Source organism: Camelus bactrianus, chromosome 12 (assembly GCF_048773025.1).
Source record: "Camelus bactrianus isolate YW-2024 breed Bactrian camel chromosome 12, ASM4877302v1, whole genome shotgun sequence".
Classification (NCBI taxonomy): Eukaryota; Metazoa; Chordata; class Mammalia; order Artiodactyla; family Camelidae; genus Camelus; species Camelus bactrianus.
The window spans coordinates 26671285-26691196 of NC_133550.1; the positions used below are offsets into that span (position 1 = coordinate 26671285).

Below are 19912 nucleotides of genomic sequence, written 5' to 3' on the forward strand. Positions count from 1 at the left end.
CTTTTTTGTTTGTTTCAATATAGATGCTGTTCTTAATTATTCAGTTAATGATATCCTTAACAAAGAGATTGATAACCAGCTCAACTTGGTCATTCATTTCAGTTTGGCATGACCTGCTTCAACCAGATCCTGACCGTTCAGGATTATACAGACATCAACCTTGGGGTCCCCTGCACCAGTGACACTCCCACAGTACCACAGTAGCCTTGTGTCCTCATTAAACTATAATCAAGGAAGAATATGTTTTTCTCCCACTAGTGGTTGAGTGGCAGATTAGTAAACAGGAGGCAGTTCAGATAAATGTCCTGTTTCTCAACAAAAGCAATCAGTTCAGAAAAATTCTGGCTAAGATAGTTACCTCAATTTCACTGTAATTACATGACAGGTACTATGAAATTTAGTAACCATTTTATATGACAGTAAGTGTATTTAAGACTTTATCCATACTACCATACACGTATTTACCTATGCTTTCCCAGATCTGAGTATTTATGGATGGCAGTAAATATTTCTAAAACATTGGAAACCCATATATCATATATAAATAAAACTAATATGCCATATTTTTTTTTTACTAGGTAAGATAGTTAAAACTATTACCACATATTTCAGGAGAACATTTTGGTTCTGTTTTTAAGAGTGGAATCTGTTTTTATTTTAAGATTTTTTTCAACCAAGGAATTCTTGAGTCTACTCTTCCATAGTTGACAAATATTTCACTATTTTTGGCAAAATTTCAATCCGACAGGGTTAAATCAAGCCTGCCGTGCTTCCTCTCTGGACTGAGATAAAGACTCTGTTTGGATCAGCTGTGTACCTTTAGGCAGGTCACTCAGTTTACCCACCCGTTTTCTCCCGCTGAAGTACCCAGCGGGAACATTCTATCCATGACCAGCGGCTGTCGAGCATTTGGAGCTATAAAACACAAAAACCTGGAGGGCTACAACCAGCTGTGTTTTCCAGGGCCTGATTGTTGGGTTTGTGGAGGATCCAGCCTCCTGGCCCCTTCTCTGCTTTGCTTTCCCCGCTCCCCGCTGCTGCCTGCCCTTTGGCCATTTCACTGCTCATTAGAGCCTCCACCAGATGGGGGGCAGGGCCAGGAACAGGGGGTCAACTCTGGTAAAAGGCTTGGTTGGAAGGAGGCTGGGAGTAAAGGCAGACATAAGGTTTTCAGATTATCTGTCGATTGGATACATCCAGGCTACCCCCGGACCCCATCCTCGGAGTCATTCAGTGCAGCCATGACACTAAAATTTGGTTTTTATTCCTTGTTTATTCATTGTTATATACATGTGATTTTAGAAGGAAGACATCTTTTTCAAGATGCTATAGGAAGCAAAGTCTCCTTTTTCTGTTTCCTTAGTATTGATGAGTGACTGCAGATCAAGCTTGGTTTAGCAGGCCTTTGCCCCTGGATCAAAGCCGGAAGAATTGCACTGTCTGCTCTCATATTAGACTCAGGTTGGTGGATGACAGTTCTTCAAATTCAGGCAAATGGAGATTGCCTTATGAAGCAGAACGCATCCTGTTGAGGCGTTAGAAGATCATAAAGCGAACCCTAGCTGTAGGACCAAGGGAAGCCATGTCATCACTTTGTGATGTGGTTTCAATGCATTAACCCAGAAAATGTACTTCGAGGGTCTCCTTGAACATAATATTGTACAGAAGGCTCAGCATGTAAGATGGACAACGTGGAAATAAGAGGAAACTTAAACACTTTTGTTCACTCGTTTGTTTGCTTGTCTCTTGCTTGGCTGTACCATTTAAACCCTAGGGCTCCAATTCCGAGGCGCTTTGATTTTGTGATTTTCCATTTGTCTAAACTTTTGCTAAAGACTTCTGGCAATATTATGGATCAGGTCCTGTGCTGGGTCCTGGGAATGTAGAGGCCAGCAAGCTAGGTGGGGGCTGCCTTTGGGGTGCTTATGACCAAAAAGGAAACCTGATACCTGCCCATTAGGTTACTACTATTGTGAGGGAAAATTAAACTCCAGTGTTCGAGGATTTTGAGCTTCTTAGAATGTGAGTCCTTCCATAGAAGTGATTCTGTTTCTTTCCCAATCTTGATAACTCTATATTATTATTCCAATTTAGCTACGTATATAACGTGTGAATTAGTTGTACTAGTGGGCCTGGAGTTATATATTCTCTCATTATCACCACTGCAAATATCCAGGGTAGTATCCGGTGTGTACATACTTGATTTATCAAAATAGTTCAATTTTATCTTGTTAAGATAGACTTAAAAAGATAGTCAGATACAGGATCCAAAAAGAGGATGGGAAAAAAAAATACTAATGTGCTTACATACAGAGACAGAGGTGGAGCAAATATGGCACTACAAATATTAATAGTTACTAAATCTAGGTGGTGGGTTTAAGGGTAAATCTAGGTGTTTATTAAACTTTTGCTTTACCTTCTCTATGCATTTGAAATTTTTCATTAAAAATGAAGTTTTTAAAAGTGAAAAAAAAAAAAAAGGGAAAGGGAACCACAAAGACCAGGGTAATTCTCACCAGGTCAGCCTATGTGGGATGTGGGTCTCGTTTTTCCTCTTTGTTCATGCTGAATATAATGTACGTTTCTCAAATAATTTAAAAATCACCAGGTGTTAAAACAACCTGATTATGTACTATTTAATATTTCTGAACGGTGCTACCATTTATATTTAAAAATTAGCTCTTTGAGAGTAGAGAGCACATGGCATTTATGTTTTTACCCTCGGCACCTGGGACATAGGAAGGAATTCAGCAAAGTGATGTCAGAGCTCAGACTGCCAGGGTTCCGTTATCAGCTTATCAAGGCCAGTTGCTCCAGCCCAGTCTCCCTGTGAGTAAAACAAAGGGTAATAACAGTTCTCGTCTCGGAGGATTATTTTGTAAGAATTAAATAAGAAGCCATCACAAAATGGTATTCATCGTGTGGCAAGCACTCAATAAATCAAGGCCTCTGGTGTTCGTACAGTTTCAGGCCCACGGCAGGACTTAAATGTTGAACAGAATGACAGAATTTCATCAGTGTGTATAAAGTATACCCTTTCAATTTTGGTTTCCAGTCGTGAATGTGGATTTGAATTGCATTCTTTGGCTTTTTTTTTTTTTCTTAATGTAGTGATTTGTATTTTCAAAGAGGCCACGCAAGGGTTAAAAGTACAACCTGTAGGCATCAAAGCGGTGTTTATAATAAATTTGAATTCCAGCTTATGCCTTTCCACTTAAGAAGTAAGCTGTGAGCCGCTATCACCCAGGCCCAATACAGACTTTGAATGCCTTGCCCTGTGTTAGTGTTTCCATTCCCTCACTCCTGGAAATAGCATTCTGCTTTCCAAAATAGACCCTAGGGCTGTACCTTAAAAGAATTTTTGTCACAGCTTCGGATCATCAGAAAAACAGGCGAAAGCTTTGTGGACAAAAACGTCACAAAATATTTTTCAGAGGTAGTTTCTAATTTTTTTCTACAAAAATTCATTTCAGCTGCCTGTCTCTCATTTCCTTTCTCCCAATTTTTAATATTAACAGGAAAATAAAGACAAGAGGAAACTCAGTTAATAACTATTTGCTTCTTTGACTTGTTTCGAGGATATTTTGAAGCACTTAAAGTGACACATAAAGCAGTGGGGTTTATAGCCAGGGATTCCTCGGGGGGGGGAACCTGATGGCCTAGGTTGACGTCACTATAGGAATAAGGACTTCACAGTTGGAATAACATAGGTAGCAATGTCACATAACTTAGAAGTTTAAGCATTAACATTACCAATAAAGGAAGTGCAGGTCTGCCAAGTTTCCAGACAATCCAAATATTTCCAGTCTTGAGGGAGCACCCTATTACAGGAAGCACCAAAGCTCAGGGAGGTGAGAGAATTATGCTATGTGGGAGAACAGGGAATCATAAGATTCTAGCTGATAATGTTCTATAAAATACCATTTGTTTTGCAGTTTTTATCATTCCCTGTTCTAAATGGTTCTGGTATCAGAGAAGACATCTATCACCCAGTTCATGTCAGAAGGTGATCCCGGAGTCTAATGTCCGTATTACACAACCTCAGTTCGTACATTTTCTTTCCTGCCATTATTCTCTCAGATGGCCCCACTTTAATGTTCTCGAAATTCCCCAGTGGATTTTGATGAAGCCTTTGCAGGGTGAAGCGGGAAAGTGTAAACATGACCATCTCTGTGGTCCCCATTCTCTTGAGAGACGGACATCCAGTGAGCAGGAAGTCGTGCTTGTGACACTGGGCTGCGCACCCTGTAACATGCTCGTTCTCGTGCCCCCTTACTCAGTTTTACATGTCTCTTCTAGGAGTACGTAAAGCTTGATTTTTACATCCTTTGTTCTCGTTTCTTATCGTTGGACCATGTATTTCCTACATGTATGGTGTGAAAATGAATTCATCTCCAACCCCAATTCTCCTGATTATAACTCCTTTCAGAGCAATGGTGTAGAGTGCGCTGACATCGCGTTTGGACTTGCCATTTAGATTGCTCATTTCCAGGTTATCAAACCAAAACAGCAGTGGGTCCCGTGTTTTTATTTAGTTATGCGTTTCTTCCAGGGGTAACCTACTTCTCTTGTGGACACAAAAATTGATCAGTGAATCAGCCAGGCTCGGGGTTTTATGCGTTGGCTTGCGTGTTGTTTAGACAATTGGTGAGCCACACAAAATCGGTTTAAACTCCGTAATTTTATAAACAATAAAATGGTCATTTTGTGTAATACATAATGCTAACCTGCTTTGCTGTTAAATCACTGATCCCAGTGGAGATGAGCTGGGACCCTTTTTGGTGGTTACAGGAACAAGATTTCGCTATGATCTTGCTTGCATTGTAAAAGCTCTTAGCGAGGGGTTCCTTGTGGTATTCACAGGGGACTAAGTAGGTCAGACTTATTTTGTACCACATAGTTTCCTGCTGTGATAAAGCAAGTGGGTTTACGTACATTATGGGATTAATAGGATGCTCAGGGTACACAGATTGTATAGTGTGAGAAGGCTTGGCCTTACATGGTCACAGGATGAAGAATTCCCTTATGACTGCAATTTTTTTTGGCTTAAAAAAAGTTTTTTGTCCAAGATTATTAAAATATGGTGTGTATTCAGCATTACTATTTGCTATTGTTTTAAGTAATATGTTACAATAAGACTTTAGACCGCCATTTGAGAAGCGGACATTTTATATCCATAAGGCAAACACAGCTTTTTGAACTTGTGTGAAAATGTAGGTGTCTTAGTTTGTGGTTTTATCTTTTTATGAGGTTTTTGAGTCCGAGAAAACCTGTGGATTGATTTACTTAACAGCCTTGAAAGTATCTTTGGTAGAAAATTTTTATAAATGTGAGAACGCTGTCTAGGAAGGAGATTTCATGAGTACCCTTGGTAATGGTATGCAAGTTTAATCACCCCGCCTGTGACAGGAGGGTCTTAAGACGTTCAACCTAAATTTCTCCTTATACGGTTTTCAGTTCATTTCCTCTTGTCTTGTTCTTAATGGTGATAGAGAACATCTGGTAGGTCCCTTTTCAAAATAAACCTTTCCACTTGGGGCAGCGGGAAGTGTACACACACATTGGGTCCTAACAGATCTGGGTTTGAGTCTGTACCTCGTCACTTACTGACCTTCGGCCGTTGTTACCTCTCTGAGCCTAAATGTCTTCTTTTGTAACATGAGGCTAATAATTCTTCCCTTGTAGTTTTAGCTAAATTGTCCAGTTCCTGGTAAAGGCTTAAAGTCTGGTATCTTGTATCATTATTGTTAAAACCTGTGAGAATTTATTAAGTCCACTTTTCCTTTTTGCACAGTAACATGCCCAGATCTTTCTATGTCCTGTTTTTCTTTAGTCTACTAATCATGGTTCTAAATGAGACTGCAGATGGTGTGGTGGATGGAATGCTAGGTTTGCGATGAAAGACGTCTCTGACTTGTTTTCCGACTTAATGAATTTCTAGCTATTTGACCTTGAACGAGTCACTTAACATCCCTGGGCCTGTTTGCACATATGTAAGGTGGGGATAATATATCATCTGTGCCTTCCTCTCTGGTTTGAAGTGAAGATAACATAAAAAATAATTTATAAGTCACAAAGCGCCACGCAATTATAAGGTGATAGACGAAAAGATAATCAGCAGTTAACGTTCACTACTTTACAACAGTGGGAGTGAGGCTGGTCTTGTTATTTCTGTAACTTTAAAAACACAGGTCACCGTCCTCAGCCTCACTCTTATTCTGTGTAGCAGTTACGAGGCATTTGCTCTTTTTCCATTTCCACTTTCATCGGCTCTTATGGTTGGGAGGTGAAAACTGACAACTTTCAGATGTATGACAGACACGTATTAAAACAGTTCCCACATTACAGGGATTGAGTTTGTGTGCAGAGGGACTGAATCAATAAGCAGAGTGAGGTGAGTAAAGAGAGGGCCAGGTGGTCCAAGTGGGAATAAGGACGTGAAGTGACCCAGGAGGGGTAAATGAGCAGCGAAGATCTCTCCAGTGATGGACATGAAAGGAGAGGACTGTTAGACCTGAGAAAGTCGCTGCCAAGCTCCCAACGGAAGAATGGCGTGGTCAAACTCGTCTGAACCAGAAGGGAACTTTGGGACTTTGCAGATTGCTTATTAGAGTGGAAGTGACCTTGGAGATTACAGGGATCCCAGGCAGTAGGGGACACAGCAAGGTTTAAGGGAATATTTCCATGTTCTGTTGGTTTCATTTTTTAAATCTGTTTAGTATACAAGTTAGAGTTTGTAGAAACAAGAACTTTTCCCCGTATTTATATGGTAGTAATCCTTTTATTTTGTTGCCTCAATTCAGTTTTGTCTCAAGTTTAATTATGAGGCTCAAAGTACTTAAGTTTGAGTAGTAGAGAGTGGAATTTGGTTAAATAGCCCTGTTGATTACTTTACACGTTTCTGTATTCCAATAAAACTAGCCACAGTGACCCAGCTGTCCATTTAGGATTTGTAGATGCTGCTTTTCTGGGGCCCTTTCCTCCATGGCTGTCTGTGACCTTAGCCATGGAATCATGTAATCATTTTTGGCCTCCTAAGTCAGTGATTCTGAGTGGGCAGAGTGGTGGTGTGATGTCATGTCTGGGGCATGAGCCTGTACCCTCACCACACACGGGTCCCACCCTTCCTGGTCTCAGCAGCTCAATACACAGTGCTTGGCACATAGTAAGCGCTCAATAAATTCAGTGACTTTTCCTGTCTCTCTCTGGACCTCAAATAGGAATGTCCAAATTTGAGAACACCACCATAGCCTTTGACTACCCAATTAAAATCCACAGTGAGAGCTGAGGCAGATGTGTGGGAATGTAATTCCAGATGCTTTAGTTAGTCTAGGGAAGATGATTGCATTGGGTTTACAGCAGGCTTCCCATGCTCATGAATCATAAAAAGATCTCTTCTGGGATTCATGAGTTTTAACTTAATGCACAATTGATAAACTATGGATAACAGTGTGACATTTTGGAAGTATTCGGTATACAAAAAATAGCTGACGGGGGTACATATTTTGAGATACTTTGTATTCTACCAACATTGTTGGGATTTTATTAACCTCCCTCTTCCCCCCGAAAAAGGTCAGAAGGGAGCCCCCCCCCCACATTGTTTCCAAATTTCTAAATAGGAAAACCGTCACACTAGAAAGGAAGCTTCTGATAGCCTTACACATGTATGTATTTTTTTAATAAAAACTTTTCTTTTTTGCCCTTTCTCCTTTACGTAAATTCCAGCAAATATATCCTATTTTTCTTTTTAATTCAGAGAATTGCAGATTCACATGCTGTTGTAAGAAATAATACAGAAAACCCCCTTGGACAACTCTGCCAGGTTTCCCCTCAGTGGTGGCATTTTGTGAAACTATAGGACAGCCTCTCAACTGGGACGTGATCTGAGCACGACCCACCTCTCACATTCACACTTCCCCACTTCCGTGTGTACACATTTGTGTGTGTGTGTGTGTGTGTGTGTGTGTGTGTTTGTGTGTGTGTTTGTGTGTGTGTGTGTGTTTGTGTGTGTGTTTTTGTGTTTGTGTGTGTGTGTTTGTGTGCGTGTGTTTGTGTGTGTGTGTTTGTGTGTGTGCGTGTGTGTGTGTGTGTGTGTGCGTTTGTGTGTGTGTGTGTGTGTTTTAAGCCCTGCCGAATTTTACCACCTGTGTATTCTTGTGCCCACCACCAGAGGTGTTTTTTTTTAGGACTGGAAGTTACATGAGAGTTTTCAGCACACCCGTGATGACAGACATTAAGATGTGCCTTCGCTTCTAAATACACAAGAACCTTGTGTGGCTGGAGGGAGGCGGAGAGTGGAAATCTGGCCCATGGTTCCTGTCTGTGGCTGTGCAGTTACTCTTTCACACTCCCTCATTAGAAAGGGCTGGCTGGCCCAGGCCAAATCATAGGTGGGCTTGGCACACAGCTGACTACTCGCCTGGAGTAACTTATGCTTTTGTACTGTGTTGAGAGTTCTGCCAATTTCAGAGGCCAGGAAGCAAAGAGGTGGCCTAGGCGTGTAACACACCTGTTTTCCCGAGGCCACGTACAGCAGGCTGATTTGAGTACCTGTTTGCTCTCTTGGGATAGACTGAAACATGTCTCCAGAGACCTGCGGTTGTGGATAAATGCCTTTTTCCCCCTGGAAATCTGTTTCACACAGATTTTAAGTGTCCACAAGGACAGATATTCACTGGGGGAAACGTCCTGTGAATTGTGCTCTGGTTATCTGGCCCCGTGGCTAGAATGAACTGTAGTAGAGTCCTGTTACCTTGAGACTTTGAGGAATATCCACATTCGAGAATGGCTCAATAGCATTACATTCCCTAATTTAAAAATAATAATAATTGTAGCTGTCTGTCACACACACACAGACACACACACACAGAGCAAAAGTGTACTGAGGTGCAAACAACTAAGCAGATGGGCAGGCTGCCTCACCAGCTAGGTGTCTCCAGTCTGTATTCCAGTCTGAGAAAAACTGGATTTGCAGATAGCTCAAATAATGGATGTTAAATTAGAGAATGACCAGGGTCAGTTGTGTTCCACTCCTGGAATCTGAGTGTTTGATCAGATGACCAAAATTGATGATGATGATGATGATGATGATGTTGGGACAGGATAACCAATGAGCAAAAAGCTATAAATCTGATCACTATGGCAACCAGGTAGCGAATACGTTTACTGTCTTTGTTGCCACTGTCTTATTGGAGCCTAAATCCCACCTGTGTCACAGCATATAAAGTGCTTCTTTTCCTCTTTGGACTAATACTTTTCCTGTCGGCAAAGTAAAATGGGGAAAAAAAATCATGACTTACAAGTGACGTTATTTTGGATGGTTACAATGATCTTATATAAACAGAAGCTTACTTTTGAATCAGCTGGAGACATTTTGAAAATCTTGGAAGGGCAGAAAAGACTATACGTGAAAAGAAAGCGTTTTAAAATACTAACAGGACAGATGCTATTGCTTCCATAGCGAACTTCTTTGGGCCTGGCTTGATCAAAATAATTGTGGTCAGACGGCTGGTGTGACCATGGAAGGGGGAAATGGGAGCCTGTGCTTCTGCTTCCAGCGTCCTGTTCTCTGTCCCCGGGGCTTTGTCTGAGCAAGGCCGGAGGAGAGGTCTTTGTGAAGTCTGAAAATGTTGGTCTACGTGGTGCTCGATCTACTCGACAGCCACCCTAGACTTACGTTTAGGTTGAATTACGTTTAGGATGAAGTGGTTGAATTCTCTCGTATTCTGCAGGTGACAAAATGAAAGTTGAGAACAATTAAGTGTCCAGCTCAAGGTCACTCAGCCTCGTTAGCTGGGACAAGAACCAGGTTTCCTGACTCCTGGTGCGTTGCTGTTTCACCAGCTTCCTGTCACGCCACCAGTCTTTCCTTGGTTTTCCAATTGTAGTGTTGACAGTTCTTCTGACGAACTTCTTCCTTCAGATCCTGGATTCGTTTCCTAGGGCTGCATGAACTTGGGTGCCTTAACACAACACAAGTCGATTCTCTAACGGTTGTGGAAACTGAAAGTCTGAAATCAAGGGGTCAGCAGAGGCCTGTGCTCTCTGAAGGCTCTAGGGGAGAATCTGTCCCATGCTTTTTCCTTGGCTTCTGGCGTTGCTGGAAATCCTTGATGTTCCTTGGCTTCTAGGTACATCACTTCAATCTCTCCCTCTGTTGCTGGATGATATTATTCCTGTGTGTCGGTGTGTTTCTTCCCCTCTTAAAAGGGCACCAGTCATATTTCATTAAGACCTCCCCTAATGACCTCAGCTTGACTTGATCACAAGTGCAAACACCCTATTTCCAAATAAGGTCACATTTATAGATACACAAGGGTTTAGGACTTCAACATATCTTGGGGGAACACAATTCAACTTATAACAGGTCTCATTAGCTTCAAAACTGTATTTAGAGCCAGGCAGGTATTTGTAACACACAATGAGAACCTGCAGTGAATTTCATTAAGCGTAAAGTATCCTATCCAACATTTGTAGTTTGTTACAATAACACATTGAAAAGAATTTATAGACTGTTTTGGGTGTGATTTTTGGATTAATTCCCTGCTTTGAAACCATTTGTTGGATCCTCCTGTTTATTTAAAGGAGGGACTGAATAGACCTGAAAACACCTAATTTTCATTTTCCTCTTAGCCTGGAAGCCAGTAAAAGTTTTTTTTAGAGAATTGAAAACTATGTCACAGAACATTAGCACTGTATTTGTTTATTATTTTGATCTTATTTTCAGGTATAAGATGATTGTTTGTATGTGCTAAGCCTCTAGCTAAGATTTAAAAAACCCAAAATTTAAAAAAAATTGTTTTTGATAATAAAGTCTAGAACAAAATGCTTGCTATCAAATATTTCATGGTGTGTGTACAATTTTTAAGTAAAAAATTACAAAGAAAGAAATCCTACTCGCAATCAGCACTTTTAAGCGTATGCATTCCCCTGAACTCGCCTCGTGGAATACAGCCATTTGCGTTCATAAACATTCTTTCTGACCTCACTCTCTTTAGCATTATTTGATCAGTTTGGGAAGAAATGTCCATATAACTTTAATTTGTACCTTTTAAAAAAAAAGTATTTTTAAACCAAGTAATGGGAATGAATGCTGTGTCTTTTATTAACTTTTATATATGTGATTCTAAATCTCCCTTTAAATTGATGTCTTTCAGCTTCAAATATACTTCTTCCCATAAGGCTAGTCCCCATTTCCTATAATCTTACCGACCTCGGAGAACAACATTTTCCCTTCTGCCGTTTTGATAATTACGTCCTCTGTGCTCAGTGGTGGCCTATTAACGAACGTGAATACCTTGGGTTTGCAAAATAGCCTCAAATTTCCATATATTAGAACTGTGAGAATTTTCTATAATGGTGCTTTAGCAATAATGATGGAGGTGCAGGCATTTCCTGAGGATTAATGACCAGCTGGGAGGAACCAGTGGCCCTTGGCTCTGCCTCCCAGCCAGCCATTAATTCTAAGGAAATGTCTTTTGCTGAGGTCGTTATTGCTATTACAAGCTTAAAATGGAAAAACATAATAGGCGTATGAGTTATTTTTATGGGTTGATGCAGTTTCCAATGGCATGTACTAATTCGAGAAAATGAATGTGTATACATACAATAGTAAGTCAGATTGTTTGAATCATCCTTCAGTATTCCATATGTTTTATAACTGACTTTACAGTTCTCTACCTTTCCCGCTCAAAAAAAAAAAAAATTTGACTCAGTAATTTTTACGTCAGTTTAAGGAGTAAAAGTGTTGTGTTCACTGACATATTTGGAAACACCAGTTTCTGTTATCAACTTCAAATAATACTCAGGTTTCACATATGAGCTGAAGGGGAAAAAAAGAGTTTATTTTCCATTTTTGTGGTAATACTTTTTTCTCTTGGAATAAAACACTGCAAGAAGTTTTTTAAAACCCTGTAATAATTGGCTGTGCTTCTTTGGTTTTTCTCTGTCATTTGTATAAGAGGCAGCCTTATAGTTATACTTTTACACAGTGAATCCACAAGAGAGCAATGCACAGCTTAGTTTTTCAGCATTCCGGGTTTTTTTTTTTTAATGCATATTAAATATTGCAATTAGGGAACCCGTTAACACAGAACACACACAGAAAACTTCTTAAAATGAAACCAACGTGTCAAAAAGTTGCTCACCGTGCCCCTTTCTGATACTTTTAAAAAGCTAGCTTTTTTTGTATTTCGCCTTCTGATCTTAATCAACTGGCTGGTGGCATTATTTTTATCTCAATTATTAACAAAGCTAACCTAGAAACAATTTTTAAAGTCATGAAAAGGAAAACCTCGACAATCCTGGAATTTTGCTATTCTTGCCCTGGTGGAGAAATATGGACAGCATCGTCTAAGCATGAGGCTTGTGGACCATTTTTATCTGTCTCACCAGTTAGTTGCTCTCCACGTTTATCAAGCTTCAGATACAGACCAGGCTTGGTAGGGGATTTGAAAAATTTCAGGACACGGATCTGTGCTAAAAGCAGCAAGAATCAAGCTAAGAAGTCTTGTTCTGTTTGGTCCTCAAGTCCCTGTCCCACTTCTTTCCTTATTCACCAGGTTCACTTACAGCCTCCAAGTAGTTGTTCGCGTAGGTAAACTCGTTTGCAGTCACACCTTCTTGAGCCTGCTTTGTCAAAGGTCTTCAAGGGTCCCCATTCTGCTTCTCCTCTGTCTCAACTTTTGACATCCATGGAAAGCTTTGATGTTGCTTTGCCTCTCACACCCACCACTCTGCTTTTTTTTTTTCACTTTTTTTGAAGGTGCTAGGATTCTCCCAGTTATTTGCCCAAAGGAACTTTCTGTGATGATGGAAATGTTCCATATTTGTGCCCTCCAACATGGCAGCCGCTAGCCATGCTTCGTGAACACTGGAAATGTGGCTAGTGCTTTTGAAGAACTGAATATCTGGTTTGATTTCATTTTAATTAATTTGAGTGTCAATAGCTACATGTGGCTGGCGGCTACTGGACTGGCCAGCACAGGCGCCTTGTATCCATTGTGTCTTTGCTTTGCCTCCACAGTCCCTTGTATCAATTCCATTCTAACTGCCGCATGCCCCTGGAGGAGACTGATGCCCTTCAGCTCAAATTTTGTCATATTCTGCCTTTGGTCTCTTGCCTAATTCAACATGACAAAAATCAAATAGCTATTATATGCAAGCCACTTTACTTGGACCTGGACGAAGTACAGAGATCAAGAAAACAAATTCCACGTCCTCGAAGAGCTTACAGAGTAGAAAAACCAGGGTTTTCTGTGTGACTGTGAATAGACAATTCATGATTCAACTCTGAGTAAGCCGTCTGTGGATTTTCCTGACTTTATGGCTTTGAGGTATTGCAAAAAAAAAAAAAAAATATGATTTTATTTCTCAAAATGTTAGTGTTAAAATCATTTCTAAACAGGGTACTTTATAAAGCAGAAAACCATTATCTCTTAAAAGGCCACACAAGTGCCTCGTAATAAAGATGATTATATGTCATGTTTTTTTCCGGTACAGCCCCAGTTTATGCCTGTGGGTCCAGTGTAACCACCAGTAGCCCCCCTGCCTGTCCCTGAAGCGTCTAATGTGGGAGGGTAAATCCTATGATCCCTCTTCCTGCAGTCTGCCTGAATTTTACACACACACACCTTGTGACTCCCCTAGTCTTGTTACATTTGTGTTCTTAGGTTGCCTCCAGATTGTTCTTTCAGGTTATTCCTCTGTTTGGAAACTGCCAATAGCTTCTAATTAGTGGCCGAATAAATTATAAACTTTTCAGGTCTCATAAATAGAACTATTTAGCTCTCTTTTTACCATTTTCCTCACATACACGTAGCCCAGTGAATAAGCTTCCTATTCCATGAACAAGACAGACACTTTCTCACCTTCACTTTCACTGGAATCTCTTTCTCCCACGTCCAACTGCTGAAAATCTTCTTGAAGCTTCCCAGTTCGGTTTAAACGCCACTCTTTATGAAGCAGCCCCTGACTCTCCTGGTCCGAAGTGGGCTGTCTCACCCCTAGAACATGAAGACGCGTTGTTCATGCCTTGTTTGCATACACCGTGACCCATTTTCTCTTGTATTGATACTTTTTGAAGATTTCTCGTCTTTGTTTACCAGTTTTGTAAACTCTTTGAGAAGAGGTACCACGTGTTTTACATTGTCTTGAAAACCTAGGATGGTGGTATACAGGAGTGGCTTGAGACATATTTGTTGCATGAAATAAAAAAGAGCAGATGGCTAGGCTACTTACGTCCTTCCCACAAGATGATTCCTTAAAACTGTGTGATTGGAACCTTTCTTAAAAAAATATGTCCACAGTATTATGTCATTAATTACTGTACCCTGAGGAGTCACGCCACTGTTAATCTCTTGGATCCAGTACGTGGAAACATAATCATAAGTGACTTCAGCTCTACTACTGCGTTCAGTGAGATTGCAAAGTAGAAAGTAGACTTAGAAGCAGGTGTTGGAGAAATACCTGCAAAGATAACAAAATGTAGAAAATTTGACTAAGTTTAGGCCAGGGACACAGTCTAAGATGAAGCTGCCAAACGCAGTATTGATAACATGGTGGCACGCTCTTCTGTGCTCTTGGAAAGAGTTGTGTCTACTTTGGGGAATTTTCCTCCAAGTAAAAGCCAGAAAGGCAGGAGGGTCTAGCTCAGGGGTAGAGTGCACTCCTGGCATGCACGAGGTCCTGGGTTCAATCCCTACTACCTCTGTTAAAATAAGTAAGTAAGTAAATAAATAAATCTAATTACACCCCCATAGTAAAAAAATATATGTATATAGTAAATTTTTTTAATCCAAAAAAGAAGATGTCTATGACTGATTTCAAAAAAAAGGATCATTTAAAGAAATAGCACTTTTGATAGGGATGGGCAGAGTTCCATGTAGCAGGACCCATATGTGAATATATTAATTATTTTTAATCTTCTTTCTATATCTATGGTGCACTGAATTCAGAAAATAAATTAGCTTTCTTTTTCTTTTTTTAGTTGTTTTTTAATTCTTTAGATATACTTGACATACAACATGATACTCATTTCAGGTATACAACCTGATGATTCGGTATTTGTATATATTGCAAAGTGATCACTATAATAAATCTAGTTAACAGCTATCACCCCATAGTTACAGAATTTTTTTCTTGTCATAAGAACTGTGAAGATTTACTTTCTTAACAACTTTCAAATATGCAATATAGTATTCTTAACTATAGTTGCTCTGCTGCACAATACGTCCTCATGACTTACAGCTGGAAATTTGTACCTTTTATCTCCCTTCTAGATACTCTGTGTATTTAATTTAAGCACCTTATATGCCCATGGTAAACAAAATGATAAAATCTTAAGAGCAAATTCAGTAAAGAAGATTGTGACTATTTTCTGAATAGACTGTACTTCAAAATTTAACATACCAACATATTTTTTGAATCAATTTGTGCACAGGCATGTTCCTAACTCCACAGTGAGACTTTAGATTTTAAAGGGTGATAACGAAAGAATAAGATTGAATGTTTACTTTTTCTCAGACTCTTACAACAAACGTACCAAAAACGCACACATGCACTCTCTCTCTCGCACACACACAACTTCAAACAACAGAAAATGGTTTATCTCTACGCAGTTCCCTCCCTGCCTCCCACAATCAGTACCACCACCACGACTACCAACAGGCTTACATATTTTAAGTACTTTTACATTTTTATATAACACAGGAATTGAGGCAAAACTATTCCCGAAAGTGCATTTAAAATACTGTTTTAGAACAATTAATCTGCTTGATTGCACAAAATGGAAGCCAGTTGTTAGACATCTCTTGTGCTCCAAACATTTAAAAAGTGTGAAGTGTCAAGCACTAGAGGCACGGGTCACTTGGAGGATGGCCATGCCCCTAACTAAGAGGAAAAAACCCAGGAAGGAGAAGAATGGGTTTAGAGTTCCAAGTAGAGGTGAGATACTCACATTCTTAGTTATGTATGGATGGAGTTTGGGAGAGAAAGCTGAACTGCAGATAAAGATACAAGGTCCATTCGTGGTAGCAGTTGAAGCCATAAAGATGTGGATAAAGATTTCCAGAAATGTGAGGAAATAAGTGATGCAGAAAGTGGAGCAGAAAGGGAATATGGGACCATTGCACACAAAGGAGATACAATAGGTGGTCAGCTGTGAGCGATGGTCTGTGGACCAGCAGCCCCGCCGTACACACAGAACCTATGTCGATTCCCCGGCCCCTTCCTTGCCCACGCTCAGCTCATGGTAACTGACTTCTCCGCCAGCTCCCTGGAATACACACAGCACGGATGGCAGCAAAGCCCACATCCTGGTGATGCGATCAGCACTTAGGGACAGCTAGGGAATGAGACCAAGGAGAATCCTTTTGGAGGTCAGATCATTAACTCCTCTCTGTGACATCCCATTTTCCATCTGGAAAAGTTTTCTTGTGCAATTAGCTTTGCAAAGAGGAGCATTTTTGTTGGTTTACAGAAACCATTTAGCAAAATGGGACCCAAGTGCAAGCGCTGGCCCCAGCGACTTCACCTTCCTTCCTGAGGCATGAAGTGAACATCTGTAAAGAAGAGTGAAATGTCCCCGGGGTGTTGATTAAACTGACAGCCTTAGCAGTAAGGATCGTTAGATTTCAAAGACAAAAACAAAAACAAAAACAAAAACAGAAAATCATAATGATATTCTTTGCATGGATCAGATGATGGGGAAGTGAGTTGTGAATTGGGACTCATTCGCAAGAAAAGGTCTGAAAGGTTTTCACATGAATGGGACCGTAAGGGTCAGGGACAACAGGGTTTGCGCTCGAGGCAGTCTCTCTGACCCGCGAGTGGACTTTGCCTTCAGGCTACAGTAGTTGCGACCCCCACCCTGAGCAGACAGCAGGAGGTCTTCACACCTCTCGGAGGGTGTGCGGTGTGTCTAGGTAAGCTGGCTCTGCACAAGATTTGCACTTGTGCCCCAGTTTGGCTGAGCCATTTCAGTCACGCAACAGAAGGGCTCTATTCTGTAAAGCTAGTTCTGTAAAGCTAGTTGCAGAGCAAAACTTTAACTTGTCCAGACGGAAAATGGAATACGCAAATACACTGAAGGAAGGAAACATACAATTCCCTGCGCCGTGGCAGTCCTAGAACGGTTCCATGCATCTTACGTATGCGCAGTCAGCATTTATGACCGTATTTGGGGCCAAGCAGCGTGTAGGGTTTTGTGCTAGTAGCAGCTGATGAGCACCTCGAACAGGAAGCCTTTCTATCTGAGGTATCCATGGTAACTAAGTAGACCCCGTTTCCATTGTGCTTATTAGCTTCCAACCTGCTGGCCATGCTTCCACTCTGTGGGCTCCGGGGTCCCTCATTCATATAACACCCCAGAGTGGTGGGTAAGTGCTTTTCAGAAAAGCAAACTTAAGCAAGGGATTTGAAGAGATTTGAAGAATGCCACATAGCAGCCAAGACAATAATTTTGACTCACGGGTTAATTTAATTGAGCAGTGCTCTTAAGTCAGAAATTCCCTAGCTAGCAACAGAATTATGATTATTAGGAAAATAATGGCATTTTCTTGCACCTCTTTGGAATCTCTTGTGGTGTTACCGACTCCATCGTCAGCTCTTTTGTAGGTAGCCCATGGTCACCTTGCACTTGGCAGAGATCACTAGATTTCCTATATTAATAGCAATGTTCATTTTTTAATACACGGAAATATTTAACATATTAGAAAAAAAGCTTTAAATCAATGACATTAATGTTACTATTGTAATGTTCACATATCCTTTTTTCCCTAGGACACCCTACAAATGATTCTGTGGTGTTTACATTTAACACACATAGTAGATTTTCCTTTTGTTGGCATGTGCAAATGGCCACTTGAACACCAGCATAAGATTGTCAGTGGCCCATATTCCTTAGCTCATTTATCTGCAGTTGGAAATAGTGGGGTGTATTTTATTCACTTTAGCTCTTTTGCACATTAGTGTATTTTTGTTTGATTTCATGAAGGTGAACTTTTTATACTAAACGTTTACAGGTAGAAATGAATGCACTATATTAATTAAATGCATATGCACAAAAATATTATAGCTATTATTTTTAAATAATTATATTAAATTTGGGGGATTGGGGGAGGGTAGGTAATTAGGTTTATTTATTTATTTATTTATTTAGTGGAGGTACTGGGGATTGAACCTAGGACCTCGTTCATGCTAAGCATGCACTCTACCACTGAGCTGTACCCTCCCCCATTATATTAAATTTAAATCTAAATTAGTCCCCAAACTTTTTAAAGTTTTCCAATTTGAATGGAAATACAATACAGAATGCACCAGAGTGGCATTTTTCCATTTCTCCATTGTCGAGATAGGAAGATACTCACTCTAAACATCTGTGTTCCCATCTATTTCTCACTAATATTCAAAATGTCATTACTGGTAAAATAATGAGGAATCAAATGTATGAAATCTAGGGACTCACATCAAATATGTAATTCCTTTATGTCCTTTATGTCGAAGAGAAAACAAGTTCACAGACGTAGATGGAAGAATGGAAACTGAGAATCATCCCTGAGGAGGTCTGTTCGCTCACTTAGCTAACATGTACGTCATCAGTGCTAGTCCTGGGCCCTGGGCCAGATACTGGGGATGCACTGGTGAGCACCTCCAGGCGCCTGCGCTCGTGTGTCTTACATTCCAAAGAAGGACTATGAACAGTGGTCTAGTTCCTCAAAAATAAAGACTATCATTTCTAAGAGTGATGATATAATGGAGAGGATTGGAGTCGGGGAGGCTGCTTTAGCTCCGGACAATCTGGGTGGCCATCATGGAGGAGGGGCTATGTGAACTTAGAGCCCCGGATGACAAGAAGCCACGCCTCGCAGCTGGTAGACCTGCTGGCCGGCGTTAACAACAGATGGGAAGGGGATGTCAGGAGGGGCTACCTGAGCTTTATTTTTCTTATCCTCTGGGTTATGAGGAATGCAATAGGCAGAACACCCAAGGATGTGCTGCAGGTATCATAAGAAGCAGGTAAAAGGTGAGCAGCTTCATTCTATCTCTTCTTCCTGTGATACCTATGTGATTATTTGTAAGCTTCAAAGTGAAATAAATATTACCTCTCCCACCTTAGCCCACCTTCCACTCTTCAGCAGATTTAAGAAAGCAATCAAAGCAATCATTAATAAAAATAGTTGCTCTTCTTTTTAGCGGTGCTAACTGAGAAAGAAAAACTGCTAGCACTTAGCTGAGACATAGTCAGCGTATCTCAGCACTGCTCGGCATTGTGTTCCCTTAACCCGTCTGAGTCAAATTGTTCTTTCTACTACTGCTTTCCCTGTAGAAATGAGATAGACGGAGGGGATAGGGGGAGAGAGGCTGTAGGGATGGGGGAGGAGAAATTAGTTCTGGTTTTCCGGTTTCTAAACACTGCAACGTAGTAGAGAACATAGAAGAACATAGTAGAAGAGGAAACAGAATTTGTGAGGAAAGGAGTAGAAAAAGGTCCCTGAGACGCCTTAGTTACGAGTTAAATTACTAGCTCCTATAGCAAAAAATGTTGACACTGAGAATTGAGGCCCTGCCGTTGTCCTTAGCTGGTGTTCTCGAATGTGGTTAATGGCAGGCACCAACTGTATATAGAAGCAGCCACTTGTCCTGTTTTGGTGATGAGCAGAGGTCGAGCCCACCAAGGCACTGAATTGTTTTCCAGCGTCTTCCTCTGTTGAGAGCATCTTTGCCTTTAGAGACAAAGGCAGCATGAAAACCTGGAGACCTCCTCAGGAAGGGAAACCTCCAGGAACTTAATCTGTTACGGGGAGAGCCAGGAGCCAGCACACTTGGAATGGTGTCTGAGCAGGAGTCGGAGTTGGCTGGCCCGTCCTCCCCGAGTGAGTGTTTATTAGGCTTAAGCTACAGAACCAATTACTGT

At 40.7% G+C, this 19912-nt stretch overlaps 1 protein-coding gene and 1 long non-coding RNA gene across 3 annotated transcripts in view; one reads left to right on the forward strand and one right to left on the reverse strand.

Annotated features, from left to right (window-relative positions):
* LOC141579403 (uncharacterized) overlaps nucleotides 1-19912 on the reverse strand; it is a 273585-nt gene that overhangs the window by 236431 nt on the left and 17242 nt on the right. The window contains exons 2-3 of the long non-coding RNA XR_012510654.1: nucleotides 14239-14466; nucleotides 13869-14003 (exon numbers count right to left, since the gene is read on the reverse strand). This is a non-coding gene — a long non-coding RNA (uncharacterized LOC141579403). The remainder of the gene's footprint in view (nucleotides 1-13868; nucleotides 14004-14238; nucleotides 14467-19912) is intronic.
* The window catches only part of LOC123612969 (high mobility group protein HMGI-C), a 131778-nt gene that overhangs the window by 21323 nt on the left and 90543 nt on the right, over nucleotides 1-19912 (forward strand). The gene's annotated exons all lie outside the window — the stretch shown is intronic.